The 19,935-nt window shown below is 36.3% G+C and overlaps 1 protein-coding gene across 2 annotated transcripts in view; it reads left to right on the top strand.

The window, feature by feature from the left end:
• The first annotated feature begins 13,389 nt into the window (after positions 1 to 13,389).
• The window catches only part of FHIT (fragile histidine triad diadenosine triphosphatase), a 560,843-nt gene continuing 554,297 nt past the window's right edge, over positions 13,390 to 19,935 (top strand). For both annotated transcript variants that reach the window (XM_067003237.1, XM_048073721.2), the window contains exon 1: positions 13,390 to 13,467. The gene's annotated coding sequence lies outside the window, so the exon portion shown is untranslated. The remainder of the gene's footprint in view (positions 13,468 to 19,935) is intronic.

The raw sequence follows: 19,935 nt of genomic DNA on the forward strand, positions 1-19,935 counted from the left end.
ATAATCTTTGCTTTCTTTTATCCACAGTGTATTTATTTTCTTCATCTTTTCTCCCAGTTTATGCCCTTAACTTAAATTTTATTTTGCCCTCTTTATTCCTTATTATTTTTATTGTTCTGTATTACAGAAGTAGCTGCTTGCACTTTTAGTTCTCATCTACCGTGTGTTCTTTTCATCTTTTTTTTTTTTTTGAAAACAGACTGTGTTGCCATATTTATAACTAAGCGGCATTTATATGTGGAACTTATATATATTAAAATGTGTTGGTTTCATAAAAATATTAATGTATGTACTTGATATATTTTTCATATGTACAGCTATATAAGAATAAAGTCTGTTTGATTTGGCTAATCTAAAATAATGGAATTTGAAAGAGTAATTTAAGGAGGGTTGTTAGATGCAGGTGTTTGAATATAAACACTGTGCGATTAAATGCTGGTATCACTGAAGCCTATGAGAATTTTGCAATTGGCTTCACTTGGGTTAGGATTTTTTTCTGATTCTACATAGATTGATTTAACCTTCAGTCCAGAACTAGACCCATGAACTTAGGAGAGTGTCATCTAAATGTAGGATCCAGAGAGATTTGCTGATTATAAGGCATTCTTCAGAAAGTCATGCAATAGATGCTCATATTTCTCTACAAGCATGGCTTAAAGCTAAGGTGGAACGATGCCACATTATCTGTCTGCAGACTTATCAGTTAAGGCTAGTCCAACAACACAGCTTCTTTTTCTGGTATGACAAATTTTGTGGTTTGGAGTAGTTCTTTGAACTTCATCCTGAGTTTTTAAGTAAGTTGTTTTCTTATGTTGTGCGACTAGAAGTCTCTCTGTACAGATGACAAAAAGGGACTTATTCTTTCAAGTCCTTTGAACCGTTTCTTATTGCCAACTCAATAAATAACAGAATTTTGAATTTCCTAAAAATTTTAAAGTTAACACGGAAAAAACAGACACGATATGGCACAGAAGCCAAAATTTTTTTGTAAATATCATGGGTTCAGCTGTAGCTTTTTTATTATAAAAACTATCTTCTTAACTATTTCATTCAGAATCAATAATGATAAATGAAACAAGACCTTCAGACACTACATAAAAGGACTGTATGTAGACTACATTTCAAAGACTCAGTCTACTCTTACAGGTTATTGATATGGATTGCTATTACTGTACTTTTGTAATGCAGTTTCCATCTGTATTTACCTTATGTTCTAGAAAATGCATGTTTCAAGAGAGATCTTCAATATCTGTCTTACTGGCTAAGCTGCCAGAAGCTGTAGTGCCAAAAGAATGTGAAAACTGACATTCTATGAAGGCTGATAAGTAGAGATGCAATAGCATGAAAATTATGCTTATGAATAAAAGATTTATCATCAAAACTATGATTTTTTATATAGTTTATATCATCATAGTATACAATTTTCCACTGTCACTTACTCCTCACTTGTGAGATTCTTCATGGAGAAGTAACTGATACTTTCAAGCCAGGAATATCAGCAATTGTTCAATAGCTAAAACAGGCAGTTACATGAGAAATGGCCATAACAATGAGCTGGAGCTGTTCATCTGGGATCATTTTGTTTATATTAATCTCTTGCCAGTGTTTGCATAGAATAAAATATCTTAGCCAGTCTGCAGCATGGAAATAAATATAAATGTCTGTGGATGTACTGTCTGTATCCTTTCCCAAATGTTGGTGTGCCAGCAGGACACTTTCCAATTTGCTTGTCGTCTTTCTTAAGTACATAAAAGCCCTTATGTACCAAGAACAATTAAAGTAATAGACAGATTATTGGGGCCTAACTAAATATAAAATGAAGATTCCTAAATATTTATGAAAGGATTGTTGCAAAATTCCAGTGATATTTAAGTAAATCAACAAATATGGCTGCCACCATTAACAAATAACCACATGAAAAATGAACAGTCACCACTATTCCTCCACTGTTGTGCAGCTGTAACTTCAGCAATGTCTCTACTACAGCAAAGCCTTATTGCAACCTACATGGTATAATACTGAAGTAAATACAATAATGGCTTAGAGCTTATTATGTAGATCCTTCTACCAGATTTTTACATGACACAGTCACCAAATACCATTGACCATAGGAATGTATCAGCTAAAGGTCATATATTACACCTGCTATCATACCATAAAAAGCTTGCTTCACAGCATCCTTTCACTGTTTTTATGCTAGTGCAACTCCACTGAGAGAAAAATAATCTGTGCAAGGTAGAGTGAGATGGAAGTTCAAGCCCACCAGCTGCCAGAGGTTCTCTGCTCCTACAAAAGGAGGGAGTGGAAAGTGAATGATGCTTGTAATTACTGGGTGCCATTCTGCCTCTACCCCAGCTTCTTTGTTAGAGCACAACATTTAAAACTTCCAATCAAATGCTGTGTTCTTGTTCTGGGCCATTGTTTCTTCACTGTATTTCCCTCCACATTTCTGGAAAGTGGGATGGCTCATTGTTATGCAAAGAGGGAAGAACCTGATGTAGGTTAATTCTTACAAATCATCTCTTGCAGACCCATATTGTATCTTACTGAATATTAAATACAAAGCAGATACAATTTATGTTGTGCTGCAAAAATGCACCACCCACCATAACGGACATAAAATTTGTTTTATGTTTGTTTGGAAATGGAATATTTCACCATGATAACAGTTCTCTATTATTTAATACCATTTGTGTTTGATTACAGAAACAGTGTATTGACTTCAGAGTTAAAAACCCCTCTGCATTTGGGTTGTTATGCCCAGCTCATTACAGCGTTACCATATGCAACACACTTCCTGCTGTGCAAGATTATGAAAATCTCCTTTTCTTCATGAAATTCTTCAGGTTTTTCTAAGTCATGGGTGATCTCATTGGATATTTCAGAGAAAGAAGATTATCCAAAGTGAGTCGTAATTTATACTTTAAAAGGCTCCAAGATATTCTAAGTACGAAACAAATCTAAAAAAAATAAACCGAAATCTAACCTGGAGATCTTAGGTTAAATTTATCACTCAGCCTCTAGTGATATCTTTTTCACTGAACTGCTCTTCTGGAGATGGGGTACAAGTAATTGAACTTAAGCTGAATCTTAAATTTTTTCATCAGATTCTGTTTGACTTCATCAAGTCTGCCATGCACTGCTTGGTACCAAGTTTGTGAGAGAACTGTTGTCATTCTGGGGAATAAAGCTGATGTCAGTGTATAGGGCTCAATTATGATTTTTCTATATATTTTTCTATATATTTGCTGTATCTTTTTTATTTTCTACAATCTTTGAATATACACCTCAATCAATTTAACTAGAAAACAAGAACTGATCTGAGTTTAGTAACACATAATAAACAGCACTCTGCAGACTTATGCTGCTATTTTGGTAAAGGTGTCTATGATAAGCATATTATTTGGAAAGGAGAGTGGTGAAACACAACTAGTATTTGTTTTAAGTCAAAACTTCTTGTGATGGATAACTTGTCAATAAGTAGATTTTTTGTTTTCTGCAGAGCAATTTTTTCAATTGATTTATAATCATAAATGAATGCCATTATTCCCAAGGCATGACACTCAGTCCAAAGCCATACTAAAAGAAAATAAAAATAAAAACAAATTTGATTGGTTCCAACCATTAAATACAAAATGTAAAACGATCAACTCAGCTACTGCATAGGGATTCACATTGTAGAAAGAATGTCCAGCACAGCTAGTCTTTTCTAACCAATCATTCTAATCTTGCTCTTGTGTACTTTTGCATGGGGAAGTGGTACACAATCAATATAAAAAAAAATTAAATAAGGAATCCTTTCATAAAAATCAGCATTGGTCATTCCAACTTCATTTTAAAATGCTATAATTTAAAAATAGATGTTTATATACCTTGTTATTCTTCAGGTATAATCATTCATAGCATCCAAGTAGAATGTCTGAGGTTTTTGTTATGGGGAAAATACCTGCACATAGATAGGCCTTACATTTTATGCTAAATATATTAAAATTCATCTGAATTTTTACAGCTTGGGGGAAAGAGACTGAAACCAGGAGCAGTTTATTAAACATCCCACAAAAATTTAGAGCAGTTAGGGTTAGATTGTACTCTTTGTAGAGAAAGATCATAATGAAAGGTAGATGTGAGAAAGTAGGCATCAGGCAAAAACACAGGGACTTTCTTTTTCAGCACAAGAAGTTGGTTATGATTCCTCCTCGGTGCCCAAGGATAGGGATACACTCATTTGAGCTCTGTAGCTTCAAAACAGAATAAATAGTCTTTTACTGTGTTGAGATTCTCTCAGTCCTACTGCCCGGCTATCCAATGTGTTATGTTATGGTGTTACCAGATCAAGCTGCAAGCTCCTTCTCTTTGAAGTAAAAACTAACTATCTGTGCATTTTAGAGATTTAGTGAGGAATAGAGAATCCTTCACCATCTTACAAGAATCATAAAATATATCAGCTAGGAAAGATTTCTGCCTGCTTGCTCACTACCTGAATGGAATTCCATTTCAGGCTAAAAGTCTGCCTTTAGCTTTTAGTAATTTTTCTAGTGGCAGACTGGACAGTATTCTACTAAAAAACAAACAGACAAAAAAACAAAACAAAACAAAACAAAAAAACAACTAACCAACCAACCAAAAAAAAAAATCCCACAAACAAACAGAAAAAGTGTTTTGCAAATCCTATTTAGGCCAGCATACTACATTGTATTTAAAAGTTCCTATGTGGCCTAATGTTTGTGAGACTCAAATTTATCTGAATGTTTTTGTTGCCATTCTGTTGGCAACCAGTCTAGCAAGTCTTGCTGTCTTGCCAAGTAAGTGATCTTAAAAGTCCTATCTGTTTCTTGAGTAGTACCATTTTTCTCTGTAATTCTCTACTTGCATCCCATGATAAATTTGCTTTGCTTAGAAGCTTCTTGTGAAAGATAGGCAGTTTTGCTTTGTAGTCTAACCTTTTTTTTTGGCACAAAATGTATGAAAGCAAATGCACAATTTACATTAAAGACTTGTTAATTTCTCTACTTAATCACTGTATTCTAGAAGGTGAGTGACTTCCCAGTGGATCCCGTTGGGAGGTTTCTAAAAGTCTAGATCTAAGCCTTACACTTTGTGTCCTTCCTCTTGAACTCCGCAATATAGGTTTTGATTCATTTATGCAGATTGTATTTTTACTAATGTTAATTTTCATTTGGTTTGGCTTACTTCTGCACAATTGCTAAGGTGCACATAGAATACAGAGGCAAAGAGTACTGATGAAGAGAAGAGCACAGTGGCAGCTATGGTTAATTACTGTAAATCATCCATAAAACAATGTACCTTTAGCAGCAGGGACAACTTCTGCTGATATCCCAGTTTGAGTTCCAAAGGAGTTATGTGGGTGGGAACAGTGTGACAAGACATTGAGTGCTGCAAATTTTTATGGAGTTCACTCTTTGCACAGGGCCATGCTTCTTCTAACACTACCTTCCTTTTTGCAGACTATACTCCCAGATTAATGCCAGATGTAAGAACAATACACTAGAGAAAACTCATCATGGTCTTCTGTTAATCACAGAACATCTATTCTGAACTTCACAGGTTTCTTATTGAAAAAAAAAGTAAGACAGTCTTATGTGCCTTGTTAAAACACAGAAGCATATACAAGATGACATATTACCAAAACTATTAACAAAAAACTATTTTTAATATCATTAAAACTAACTGAAATCTTAATAATCAAATCAAACGCAAACTGATATCAAAGCAACCACTCAACAAATGACTGTTGGGCTGGAGTTCAATTACTCAGTTAATTAATGCTTAAAGTGCTTAAAATGCTTAAGTCTTATACATCCTGAACAGGAGTTAGAGAAAGATGACTGTTTCATTATAAATGCCAAATAAATAATTTACCAGGTGAGTCATATCCGTGATTTGTACTGGTTAAGGAATGGCACCAAACTCAAGTTTCTTAATGTCTGAATCATAATCCTGACACCAGATGTAAAGCTTCCTCTTGTAGAATCGAGCTTGTACTAAGTTTGTACTCATACCGTGTATCTGTACTGTGGTACTTTTACTGTGGAGGCTTACTCTTCCCTCCCAGCAGTGATCCTGTGATGCAGATTACAGAAACAATTTTGTCGATGAAAAGGGGAGCATTACTGCTCCCAGTTTGACATTGTCTTATCTAGTACAAATAGTATGATGGGAAGAGGCTGTACTACTGTGCAGACTCCCTTGTCCCCACCATCCACCCCATAGATACAACTATCTTTCAACTGCTCGGAACAATCTTGAGAAAGAGTAGTTTGATGATTCCCGTTTACCAAAAATTAAAGTAATAATATCAGTTCCTTAAGACTTTAAAGGTCGGAACATGCTGTAATAAAAATGACTATGAGATAGTGTTTTAGTACTGTTTAAAACCTGTTACTGTTTTTTTTTCTTTTTTTTTCCCTAGGATCTTTCCTTTGTTGACTGCGTAGGTGCTCACAGAAGTACATGCATGTATAGTTTACAAAACCTACGGTTGTTTCCAAATCCCCTCCTCCCATGCAAAAATAAATTACCAGAGGAAGCAAAGGAAAAAGAAATCTAAAAATATTGGAATATCCCTTATCTACTAGAACTGCAACATAAAATAGGGAAAGACAAAACATTTAAGCTATTAGGGGTGTGGAAATTCTCCAGCTTTCTGAGTTTTCTGTGCTATGGTCAAATCAGTGAAACTGCATTTAAGCAGCTGCTGGTACAGCTGTTTTCACCACAGACATTTCTTCACAAGCACTGAGAATTGTCAAAGACTGAATTATATGTTTGCTGATATTTTGTCATACTGTTCTCAAGATAAATCTCTTTCAAGTCACTTACAGATTCAAAGGACAATGAATGTGATTAAAAAAAAAGAATGTGATTAAAAAAAAAAAAGATTTAAATCAGTTTTACATTATTTAGAAAAAAGGTCCTTAAATGAGATTGTGTAGCTGACATATGGAAATTTAATAAAAACAGCTCACTGAAAGTGAATCTGTACCAATAAGTAGTCCTGTGACATTAGTTCACCAGCCAATTTAAACAAACCTGTGATCAATTTTGTCTCTTCCAGTGAGATGTTTACAAGAGAAATTTTGTGCATTTTTTCTATGTAAAACAGATATAAGCCAATTCACCTTCTGGAACCTTCAAGAATTAAAAATAATTTAAAGCATGTCAAGATGAAACCATACAAGAAACATTAGATTTTATTGAAGTCCATATGAGCCATATTCCTCACACAAAGCTTGTGTGTGAAGACTAGAGCTACTGTGCAAAAGAGCAAAGATTGTAACAATCCTTACCTAGGCTGCTTTAAGTGCTCAGTATCCTACAACTTTTCTGCCTGTCGTTTCTTCCTTCCTAGTAAAGTACAGAACTTCATTAATAATATACTTTATAAATTTTAAAAACATTATCTAAATTCTTTTGACGTGCCATATCATGCCATGTGCCAAAACAAAAGTAATTCCCTCAATTTTGCAACAAGTACTCTACTTTGGTGTATGCCCCGGATAGCATCAAAATATGAATAATCTTTGCATTAATATTCCCATCTATTGTTTACCAACTTTTTGAAGTTAACATATGTGCTGCACAGCCTTTACTTCTATATTTAATTATCCTAATATGTGTTTTAGTTGCTGTGGTTCCTTACAAAACCGTCTAGCAGATTTTGAAGGTTAAATGAGTTTTCTGTAGCATATGAGAGCTTCCTTGCTTTCCTTTTTGTGATAAGGTTCCAGTTTGTTTTGTATTAAAATGATCTTACTTAAATTTGCAGTTGCCCCATGACTTTCACGGGCACTATGTACATTTGTATTTCTTTATCAAGCCTTGCAGACAGAATTAAAATAAAACCTGAAATAAACAGAAAATCTTCACTGTTGCTTTCAAGAAGTGATCATGAACTATTACCACAAGAGTAAGGTAAAGACCGAATTCTTTATGTACAAACCTCTTTCTTTTTCTGCTTTTTACACTGATATTCTATATATCATCTGTTAGCAGTCACTGATGGTATTAATCACACATCTGTGATACCACATATATGTTATCTTTGGATTAGCCCCTCTGTAAACTCAGGCAAGTAGCATTCTGAGGAACCATCATGCTCGCAGCATAAATACTGCATACACTCATGATTTAGGTCACTCAGTGTGTCCATTTCCAGTAGCACATATTTGCAACATAGGCAGAGTCATATAGTTAGTAAGGTCATATGATAATATGAACAATTGATAGGTTTTCTCTTAAGCTAGTGAATAATTTTTTCCCCCATTTTTTGTATGATCTTTGGAATTACAGACCAGTTAGCTTTCTGAGGTGTGCTTTCTTCTCAAAATTGAACACTGATACACGTCAGCTCTTTATGAATATCACATATTTTCACAGTACCAAATTCACCCAAATCCAGATCTTTTGTGTAAAACAATCAATCATACATTAAGGAACTTCATTGTTCTTTAGTTTCAAACCACAAAACTGGCATATTTGAAAGAGAACTTTCCAAGTATCAGGAAGCAAGAATTGGTCTTTGCTTATTCAAAATCCACTGCTAGCCATCCAAAGAATTACATACTTTATTTAGTCTGTACTGATTAACTTCATTCTTGATGCAGGCAGCTGCTACTGCATGTGATGACAAACTAGACTCCCTGCTATGCGGCAAAGTTTTCTGACTAAACTGCCTGGTTTCCTACTAGCCTCAATGGCCACAGAGAACAAGAAGAAAGATGAAAGAAAGACCTCTTATGAATTAGAAAAATATCAACAGTTCCCTATTTTTCTCCTTTTTCTTTACCAGTTACCTGAGTGATTGCAATTTAGAGCTTATTTTGTGGTATTCATTTTTTGTTGTTCCTAAAATTTGAATTCAAGTTATCCAGCTGCGTTGATTTGAAAATTGGTGTTTACATTTTATTTACTGTATTATATACTATGACATGTGTCTACGACCCTGCATCAATAAACCAGTTTCTTTTTCAAGATATGAGTGTTGTTTCAATTATCCTATTGAAATTTTATATGTGGCACGCTGTAATTATACCTTGCATGTATATTTTGTAAAGTTTCCCATTGAACTGAGAAACTGTGCATTGTGTTCACTAAAAAACAGTTTGTTGTGTTCACAGTATTACGCATGCTGTGAAAGCTTGTCCCTTGTGCTCAAAATGTAAATTGGACATAGCTAATTGCATCTACTGCTGGTGATCATGTTCAGTGAGTGCAGATTTCTGGAGGGAAATGTGCCTACGCTTCTCCTCATGCTTAGATATAACTGTGAGTCCTCCTTCAGATATGCTTTATTATTGGCAGGGTTAGACTTCATTGCCAGCATTTCTTATGAGAAACAAAAACATTTTGTACTCTACTTGTTGATATGAGCCTGGAAATGTTTTTTCTGTGTTGGATGCAGAACACTTCTCATTACATTTTGTACAAAACCCATTTGCTGAAATCTTAAGTGATGAAATTCTAACCTTTAAATAAAAGTGGCATTATATTCTTATGCTGTTTGTAGACTCTTTTTGTCAAGAGAGAGGTGAAAGATGTAACTTAAAGAGAGGTTGCAGTTCTGTGTGGTCAGCAGCTGCAGCTGCTGAGGTAGTAAAGAGGAAAGTTCATGAAAGGATGTGGTGCTCCTATTGAAAATACAGAATCATTTGTAGATGCCTTGTGGGTGCAGTCACGGGAAATGCACAGGGTGTAAACTCAGCAGACATCTGGTGATGACAAGCTACCACAGAGGAATAAATGACTGGTTTCACAGAAGGGGCTGTTTTGGTTAGATGCAGTATCATTGTTACTCTGCCAAAAACATGAATACTGCTCCCATTTTTGAGTAAAAGAGAAATGACTAACAATGAGTTAGAAGAAATGGCCAAATGGTCTTAAAGAAGTAGCTGTTGAGTTGACCACTGGATAACGCATTCTGGCTTCAAGAAAATACGGAGAGCAAACCTGCATCACAGCAATAAAGTAGCCAGCAGAGTGATACTGTATTAATGCTTAAAACCCACCTCCTTAAAATATCTGTAATCCAGCGCAGAATATTTTGTGGATGCCATCTAAATAAAACCAACAAAATATACTTTTATGTTTGAGTACTAAGAAAGAAAACAACATAAACTTCTTAAAAAGTCCTGTGATGCTTTACTGCTTTTTGGATGTCTATACTCTGACTCTTCTCACAGATACTTGAGGATGGTGAATAATGTAATTTCACTTAAAAAGGATAACTAGACAAACACTGTAAATTTCCAAACTCAACAAAAACAGGCCCTAAAAAAGAATCACTTTATCACACAAAGGATGACAAAACTGCAGGATTTTGCTTTACTAATTTTAATTACTAATGACGTTGTTACTTCTTCAGAACTACCATGTTCCTGCTGCTTGGATACACAACAAATATCCAGGCAAAAGACATAAGAAAGTTTGTTTGAAAATACATGATACATAACAACATAGCTCTAGGACTTGTAGTTTAAGATAAAAGCGGTTTCATAGTGGAAACCACCTAATTCACTGAAAAATAAACTACAATTTCTGTGCAGTACAGAACCAGGTAGACCCTCATGTATCACTTTGCAGGTAAAACAGCTTTTATAAGAACTTGATTTACTGAAACTGTGAGATTGGCAAGGAGGAGATATTCCGGGCTCCTGCTAAGGATTAAAAGGAGAAAAAGTTTCGTTTCTGCATAAGCATAAAGCATGTATAAAACTTGTTTTTTATTCAAGAGGTGATTTCATGCTCCACTGAATGTTAGAAGCAGATTATCTAGAAACACACTTCACCTTTGCTTATGTTTTACATTTGTTTTTTTCTGTTAATAGCAGAATAGTAAAGCTACTTTTTTAGTAAGCAAAAGCTTCTGCTTTAGCAGTAACCCACCTCTTCATCTGCTTTTTACATATTTTAGCAGTTGCATGTATTTATGTAACACATAATCTCTGGTTACAGACAGAGATTGCAGTCGTAGAAATGGAGAATTATGACTAGAGCTCTTTGAAGAGATTAGGATTTATAGTTTGTTTTCAACATTGTTGAAAATATTCAGGGTTCCTTTTTTTTTTTTCTTTTGTTAGTTTTAAAACTTTCTGACATGTTTAATCTGATTTTCTGATGTGCTGTTTTACTGAAGTTTAAACTCTTTTCAGCATATACTTCAGTACAGTTTTTTTTTTTTTCCCCCCCACAGTATCACAAGTGTATGCCTGGGACAACAAAACAGTCTTAAATTTTTACATTTACCTGATTGCAGTGCTCAAAAGACTCTGAGTAGAAAATGAGAAGCTACACATACAGAAGTATAAACGAGCATATTTTCATTGGGGTGTGATGAGCCCATCAGCTCACCACACACTATCCTTTTATTTGAATGGAGTTCCACCTGGTGATGGCAGTGAAACCATCTACACAGAGGTTAAATCTGATGGTGTTTGCTTTTACCAATGATACAGTCTCCTTAACAATTAATGGCAGTAAAGGATATCATCAAGAGAAACTTAAGCAGGGTGGGACGACCAGAAAATTCAAATAACTTAAGGGCAGTGAGGTGATTCAGATTAAGCTGTTGAAGTGAAGAGACTGACTTCACTGTCTTTATGTTCCTTGATTACAAATTGAGTCAATTTGGGGGAAACAGAATCACTACTATTTGCTTTCTGTACTATTATATATTAACTTAGTTCAGTGAGATCAGTAAGACATGAGGAAAACTTCCAAATTGGTGCAAGGTAATAAAATCAGTGCACAACTGTAACGTCATTAGAAACACTAGGAACCCATGCTAGGACTTCTGGAAAGTATAAAGTAATCTTTCCCGAATCAAAAGTTACTACACAGAAATTAGAATTCATGATAACCTGGTAATTTGGAGGAAACAACTGTGTGCCATCCAGGCTGCCAATGCAAAAGATAGATAATCACTGAGAATTATTGAAAAGCAACACTGTAATGACAAAATATTTTAACTGTACTAGTTACTGGAATTGTATACACAATATTTGCTTTTGTAAACAACATGAGTACTTACTAAGTTTCTCAGAATTGGGTGGGTATATCAGGAAATGCTGCCAGTAGTAGATTATTAGCTGCATAATCCTAGAGGACAGGTGTATGCACTATAATAGGGGCATATTTGGGGTAGATTTGCAGGCAGTTGATGCAAGGGAGTTGTTGCTGTGCAGTTCATGAAGGACTAGCAAAATATGTAACAGCAGGTGAATTAATATTGTCATTTCTGTACGAAGTGATTTTAGGGATCCAGCAGAGGACTCTTTGCCATTTGGATGTATAGATACTGAAGCATCCTCCATGGCAGTGCCATCAAAGGGGAATCTTGACTATCTGTTTACATTAAGTAATAAGGATACTTGGTATCACCTTTATGGGTAGGTGACAACGTCTTCAACGCAAGTATAAGAATTGGAATATCAGTCTTTGTGGCAGCGTTGATTAATACAGTAGTCTCCAGCAAATACATCCCACTTGTCTTCCATTGGTTATTTTATATTGTAAAGGAAATGAGTAGGAAGGTCAAGGCTTTGGGCTTGAGAGCAGCACATCTGACTGCCTAAAGCATTGTGACTTGACAGTAATGTTCAGCATCTTCATTTGTCTACAATGCATTTATGTTGCAGTATCTTTGTAAGAAAGAGCTTTCTTAGATACTAGGCTGAAAACAAATTTTCCTACAAACCAAAGGTCACTGCAAACCTTCCTTTATGTTATAAGGCCTTGTATTCACTAAAAAAAGCCATTCAAGTGAACTGAAGCAACCTACTAAGCAGGCTTTTTCCCTTTAGGAAAAAGGTGGAGGGAGAACTCCTTCATGGCAGAAGTCAACTGCGGCGCCATACGGTCTGCTCTGGAGGCTGCCTCTTGCTGCAGAGTGCCTTTTGTGGCTCTGATACACAGCCCAGGAGCAATGGCAGCCACAACTGTACCAACAGAATTCAATAGGCACATCACCACTGCCTCACTATTGAGAAACTAGTAATTGAAGCTGTGAGAGGAAAGTTGACGGGAGTGTTTCGATGTGATATAATCTGTCTCCAGTGTGGGCCAAAAGCAGGTGCCTTACAAACACAAGACACACACCATGACGCTACTTTTCCCTGCTTGCAACGTGAGCGCTCAGAGCTGCGTCCGCACAATTTTTAAGACTTCTCTACACCAGCGGCTTCGGGCACAGCTTTTCCAGTCCCCTCCTCAGCTAGAGGCTGCCCCCGGGGCAGGCTGAGGGTGGCGGCCACCGCCCTTCGCCTCAGGTGAGGGAAAGGCTGGAGCGCCCGGAGGCTCCTCAGGCAGCGGCCGTTACCGCCCGGCGCGAACGGAGCACGCATGCACGCTGCTCCCCCCCTCCCTTTACCCCTGCGGGCCGCCATTCGCTGAGCGCCCAGCCCGCCTCCTCTCTCACTGCCGGTCCTGCGCATGTGTTGTAGGAGGGGGAGCGTAAGTCTCCATTTTGTGTCGATTTCCTTCCCTCACCTTCCTTGCGCTGCTTCCAGCGGGGAGGAGGCGGCGGCTGCTGCTGCTGGTGGAGCGGGCAGAGCCTTTCCTTCGGCCTCGTGCTCCCTGAGGTGGCTGCTGCCGCCCTCGCCTCTCCCCGTCCCCATCCCCTCAGCGCTCGGCTGCCTCGCTGCCCGACCCCCTCCCTCTGCCCTCAGGCGGGATGCTCAGGGAGCCCCTTCGGAAGCCCTTGGCACGGCTTCTACATGCTGGACACAGCCTGGGCATCTCCCCTCACTGTCTGTGGGGAGAGCCGCGCACTGGGTGCCGGCAGTGGCAGCGCGCCTCCTCTCCTCTCCTCCCCTGCTTGCTTTTGACCGCCGCGAGAGGAAGTCTGCTTTCTGACAGAAATTCAGTGGGCTGAAGCAGACCTAATGCGTCTTCGCTCCCCAGCAAAACAAAACCCGTCACTGCAGCAGCTTGGTTATGTTAGAATCACAGAGTCTGGCCAGCCCCTTGAATTTAACTTTCTGTTTGGGGTGATAACGCTTCATATAATTTCAGGTGCTTCCTACACTTTGTCCAAGTGATCAGTGAGCTCCTTTTACATCAGTTAAAGAACTGTAGCTGAACCCGGGTAGCCTAAATGACAATAAAGTGGCTAAAGCAAAGGCAGTTGGGTTCTGGTACGGAAGACACGTGTCGGAGGTGCAGATTCATTTTGCAAGTTCTTAATGAATCACTTAAGAAACGAGTAAAATCAAGGTGGGGAAAGGAAGGAAAAAGCACCGTTGTGTTAGCTCCGAGACGTTCAGGCGAAATTTGCAGTTGCTTTTAAAAAACGGTTTAAATTATTTTTCTGGGGTTTAATGAATTAAAAATCTTAAACGATAACATTCTTAACAAGAGGAGAATACAAAATTGAATTCAAAGAATAATTGCACACAATATGTCATCTGTAGGCAGGTTTCAGAATAATTTATTTTCAAATACTGGATGTTGGTGATTCAAATAAGACATTCCAGAACACGTGCTAAGATCTTGGCTACTTAATTTTAAATTGAGTCATGGAAATGTCTAATGGAAAAAGTGCATGAAATACTTAACCTTTTTTCCTCAGGGCAGGATGTCTGTTATCTCCAAAAAATAGTAGGTGCCTTGATTTCATAACCTGCTTTCATATTTCCCCTCAAATGCATTTTTAGATACTCTGAGTAGTCTTAAATCTTTGAATGACAGCAGAGAACCATTCCTGTCTTTAAAAGTTACATTCTATGTGCTGAAAAGAAATTCTGCACACGTATTGCGTTTTCCCTTTGAGTGCTAGGTGTGGAGTACTCCTAAAAGCGGAATTTAGTTCACTTGTCAATTCTGCTACTTACTATGAAACCTTCGGTTGCGTTTCTTTCGTTTCTTTCAGTTTACATATTCCCCCCCCCCCCCCCCCCCCCGCAATGTAAGATCACTTGGTAACAATTGGCCAAAAATGTTTTTAGTTTCATTTAACGTGAGCTGTTACGTTTCCAAGTATAGCACTTCTGATGCAAGTTCTAATTAAATCTCTTCAAAACATGCTGTTTGTAACAATGCTATTTTAACTGGTATTATAGTATTGAGAAATACGTGAGAAGAGTGCGTAAAACTAAGGCCGTAATGATAGTCAAATATTTTTAGTTTGATAGCCTTTGAATTGTATGCTTGCAGTTTTACGTGACTATTAGTGACCAAGTTAATATTTTTATGTTTGGGGAAAACTGGAGGATGTAGGAGTGATACAGGAAACAGTCGTTTGGGTCACCTCTTGTAACTTCAGGGTGAGACTAGGATTATCCTCTTGTCTTGCATATTACAACTGTGTACGTACTTTATAGGATTTGCAATTTCATAGTTACAATGTGTAATCCTCTCATATTCATTTTGTCATCTGTCACGCGAATCCTTTTGTGAATGTGGAGTAAATAGAATTATTTTTACAAATGTCATTCTTCTCTGGTGTGACTGCAGCTTCATTTATGTTAATTACATTTATTCATATAATTCTATGTTTGTAATTTTGACTTTCTTATAAAGTAAAAAATAACGCCACTCCAACTTTGTCATCTGATTTGTGTATAGAATGGGTGTATATAAACAGCTTTAAACAAATCAGTAATGTTTACTATTCACTGGCCCAGATATTGATCTCTTAAGTCTGAAACAAAACTGTTGTTGACTTCTACAGCTCAAACTCTAGTATTACAATTATTCTGAAACACAAGCTTATTATTCGCAAAGAATTTGGTGCTATTTAAGCAGTGTTTTTATTTTGTGCATTATGATTAATTACTATTGTGTGGAACTTGCATTGCCCTGTATTATCCATATTTTCTCTCTTTTTTTAAATAGTAGCTTAAATGTCTTGTTTGCCTTACTATGGATTCTCTGCACTTAAGTTTCAGTTATTCTTACAGGGCTGAATATTTTTGTTGTTTTGTTATTTCCATAAACTCTAGGAGAAGATGGATGCTTTAAAGAAAGTCTTAACAAATTATGTTCATTCTTGTCTTTTTCCATTGCATCACTAATCTATCAAATAAGTGTTAAATTTGTTTGGTGCAATGTGTTAGTGCATCCTTGTATTTTATAATGCCTGTTTTTTCTGAGTGCAACATTAAAATTAATATTTAATGAGATTTCTTAAAAAAACAACAACAACAAAACCACAACCCACCAAAGGGCCCAACCAAATCTGGGTTTGATTTATTTGGTGTTAAAAAGCTTACTGAGTTTCTTTGGGTGGTACAGGTTACATGAGGGAAATATGCTTGTCTCTAAAACTCCAGTGTAATTCTGAACATCCTTCATAAAGACTTATTATCAGAATTTAATGCCTTTCAATTCTGAATGTTCGTAATTTTCTATAGTGAGGCAGTTACCTCTTTACAGAGTAGAACACACAAAATAAAGATAAAATTGGGATATTTAAGAAGCAGCTTCATAACGTTCAACGTTTAGAAGTTTTAGTAGTAAAAATGAAAGTTGCATTAGTTGAACTTGATTCCCGTGCTTTTTACTGGTTGTCTCTGTAAGTTGGATCTAGTCCTGTTTATGACTTTCCAGGTGTGGTCCTACTGGTGAGTAATAGCGGTTTGCTTGCTGTCTCAGAAGCCAATAAATTAATGACTCAGTTGCTGAAAGAGTTTTTGCAGAAATCATTAATTGAGGGGGGTGGGGTGGGGTGCATTCATCTTAAATTTCTTGACAACAGATGATGTTGACTACGCCTACAAAGAACAGTTTGGAGAGTTTCTGCTAAAAAGAGGGCTCTTCTACAAGTGCTTGAATTATGAAAATTAATCCAATGTTATAAAAGGACCCCAAATCCATGCTCAGTAAAATGTAAACCTTCAGGGAGGTGTATCAAACCAGGAGGGCTGAGGTTACCTTCAGAAAGAACGTGGTATATAGGTAGGTTCCTGCAGATGGTTCTGGTAAAACAGACATTCAATTTTACCTACACTGATTGTTTATTACTATTATGCTACTCCACCAAAAGTGGAGATGTGTGCTGCATTTCGAGGAGTGGGACACTAATTTAATTGTTAGTTACTTTTTAACACAATTTATCTATACTCAGAGAATTTGCTTTGATAGGCAAATGAAACGTTAAGGAGTAATCCTTGATTCTTAGTGTAGTTAAAGATGAACTTGACATGGTGCTGAAGAGGAGCTTGATCAGCATAGGAATTATTCAAATACAGGAAAACTGCCATTCTAGAGGCTCATCTTGTGATAATCACATTTTTATAATGATGGGCAGGATGCTACTGACATCTCTAAAGAAATGCTTTGTTAACCAGACTCTTATTTACTGCAGTAAATTTTTTTTCCTTCCTATCTTCTTTCTTATGTACCGAGTGGTGTCATGACCAAATAGAGTTCAAAAAAGCAAGCTTTCATGATGAACAGACAAAACAGTTACCACCTTCATAAAGTCAGCTGCTGATACTGGACCTTTCCTATCCTACTTCTTCCCAAATCTTACAACTACTATCTGGTTTTCCTATGTTAAAAAACAGGTATGCTGTATATTGTATTTCTTATTGGATGAGCGGTGTTATTCCTTTATGCTGTGAGAAACGAGTATCCTTGGATGGTAGAGAAGTTTGGGTGATTTCACATTTCATTCCAGCACCTTCAAAAATGAACCTTCATTCTCAAACTTGCAAAAGCATCATAGAAAATTTCAAAATGGTGTAATGCTTTTAAAGGTGTTCTGTTTTTTAGAAGTGGTATGGTTATTCAAGTAGTAAGCTTGAAAAGTTATTAAAAAAAACCCAACCAACAATTAGGTGAAAGAGCTGTTTATAACCTTGTGGGCAAAATTAAAGAAAATGTTCTAATTGCAAGGTATAAATAAACCTTTTGATTTTAATCAGAACGTGCATTTCTCTCCCATCAATTTTCAGAACACTACCTAATATTCCCAGTATAGCTCATCAGACTTGCAGTTTAATGCAGCTAACTCAGGAACTATATTTATGAGCTTCTTGTTTATAGATGCACCAAAGTACAGATTTTCTGTATTGGCACTCTAATGCTGTTACTTCATCAAAATAATACTGTGGCTTAATGCGTCAATAGTCAAAAGCATTTAAATGAATTCTTCTGAAGATAAATATTTTTTTTTAGCATTAGCATTTGCTCAAATTTGGCAAGGTTTTAAGTTTCTAAAAATCTGATAGATATTAGCCTCGGAATATATCCTGTTGTTAGGCAGTCATTGCACACTGACTTGTTAGAATAGTTTACATATGTCATTTAATTAGTTTTCAAAATTGTTTCTGAAATGTTGAAGAGTAAGGCTTAAAGTTGGCATAGTGCTGACATTTGCCACTAAGTATGCATATTATTTGTCCTGTTCACTTCAGTGGAATTATGCAAATACTGAAAATTAAGCACCTCCTAAACTGTTCTGGTGGATTTGTGTGCAAGTCTTAGCTGAAAACTAAGAGATAATGAAGGCATGTTAGAAAGCAGTAGGTAATATACAAGGCTCAAATTTGCATTCAGGTTGTATTAAGACTGGAAATCGGTGTTCTGTTAATAACAGTATAGTGATTCCCTGAACTGATGGTATGTAAAATATTGCATAGTCTGTTTGGATGTGCAAATGAGTTTGAAATGGCATTCATGCTTTATTATTGTTCTGAATGGTCACTAAAATGAAGTGGTGCTGGATTTTCTGTGGTTTCTTTCTGTCAGTATTTTGTTCTTTTTGATGCCGTACCTGATTCTTACCAACTTCTTGATATTCCACTTTCAAAAACATTCATTAATTTTATATACTTTACCCATGATCTTTGGCATCTCAATGAATCAAAACCAGTAGCTTCATTACATGCTTATTTAATATACAGTAGCAGAGCAACCAAGCTGACAGTCTTTAGATCCCGATGTGAAAGGACTTTGAAATTACACTTGCAGAGAAATGTATGTCTCCTTTTTATTTCTTGTACTAGGACATCTAATGATTTCAGGCTTTCAGTCTCTTTTTAGTGTATGTTTTGTTATTAAATATTTAAGAATTATATGGTTCTGATGAGTACTGTTTCAGAATAGCAGAATTTTATTCATTACAGAGAAGTTTTCAGGTCAAGTTTGACTTTACAACATTCAATTTTGGAAGGAAATGGGGGGAGGGGGAGAGGACAGAAGGGAGCTTGCCTGTATGTAAGGTTTATAAATCTCTTCCATCATTTTTGTTTAGGCGGGTGCTTTGCTGAGGAAAATGTGTACGCGTGTTTGAAATGTGATTAGGTGCATGTGTTTATGGAGAAATCAAAACACAGATGAGCACATCTCAAATCGATGAAGAGCTAATAGCCTACACATTATTTCACTAGAAAATGTTATGACCCTGGACTTCAGCCTCTGTTGCTATGCGAGCTTTCATAGAAGAGCTACTTAATTTATCCTGAAACTACAGTGATGTTATTTTGTGAACTAATTGCTTTTTTTTTGAGTGTTGTTGCATGCTGATCATTGACTAATATTTTTGGTTCAGTTATCATTAAAGATTTGTGTAAGAGTAGCCATTTGGTTATTAAAATCTATATTTATAATAAAACTAATAAATATAAGAAGCCTATCAAGTATTATAATAAATATTAACTGTATTATATATTAAATATTAACTAGTATTTATATAACAAATATAAATGTGTTGTAAGTTGTCTTGCTAAGTGTTGAATTTGGAAAGGAGGAGGTTTTTTGGCAATTGGATTGTTGCAATTAAATTGTTAGTTGTGTGATGTTCCCATCACTTAGTAGTTACTTAGTAGTTACTGGTTTGTACCTATGTAACAAAAGTCAAGATTAGTCTTTTCAGTTGTTACGTAAGAGGATACCAGATGCTGGATTTAAAACAGGAAACATTTAACTGTGGTTGAATGTTCATGCAGCACAGTGCAAATAATCTTCCCATGTTTT

Source organism: Anser cygnoides, chromosome 10 (assembly GCF_040182565.1).
Source record: "Anser cygnoides isolate HZ-2024a breed goose chromosome 10, Taihu_goose_T2T_genome, whole genome shotgun sequence".
NCBI lineage: Eukaryota > Metazoa > Chordata > Aves > Anseriformes > Anatidae > Anser > Anser cygnoides.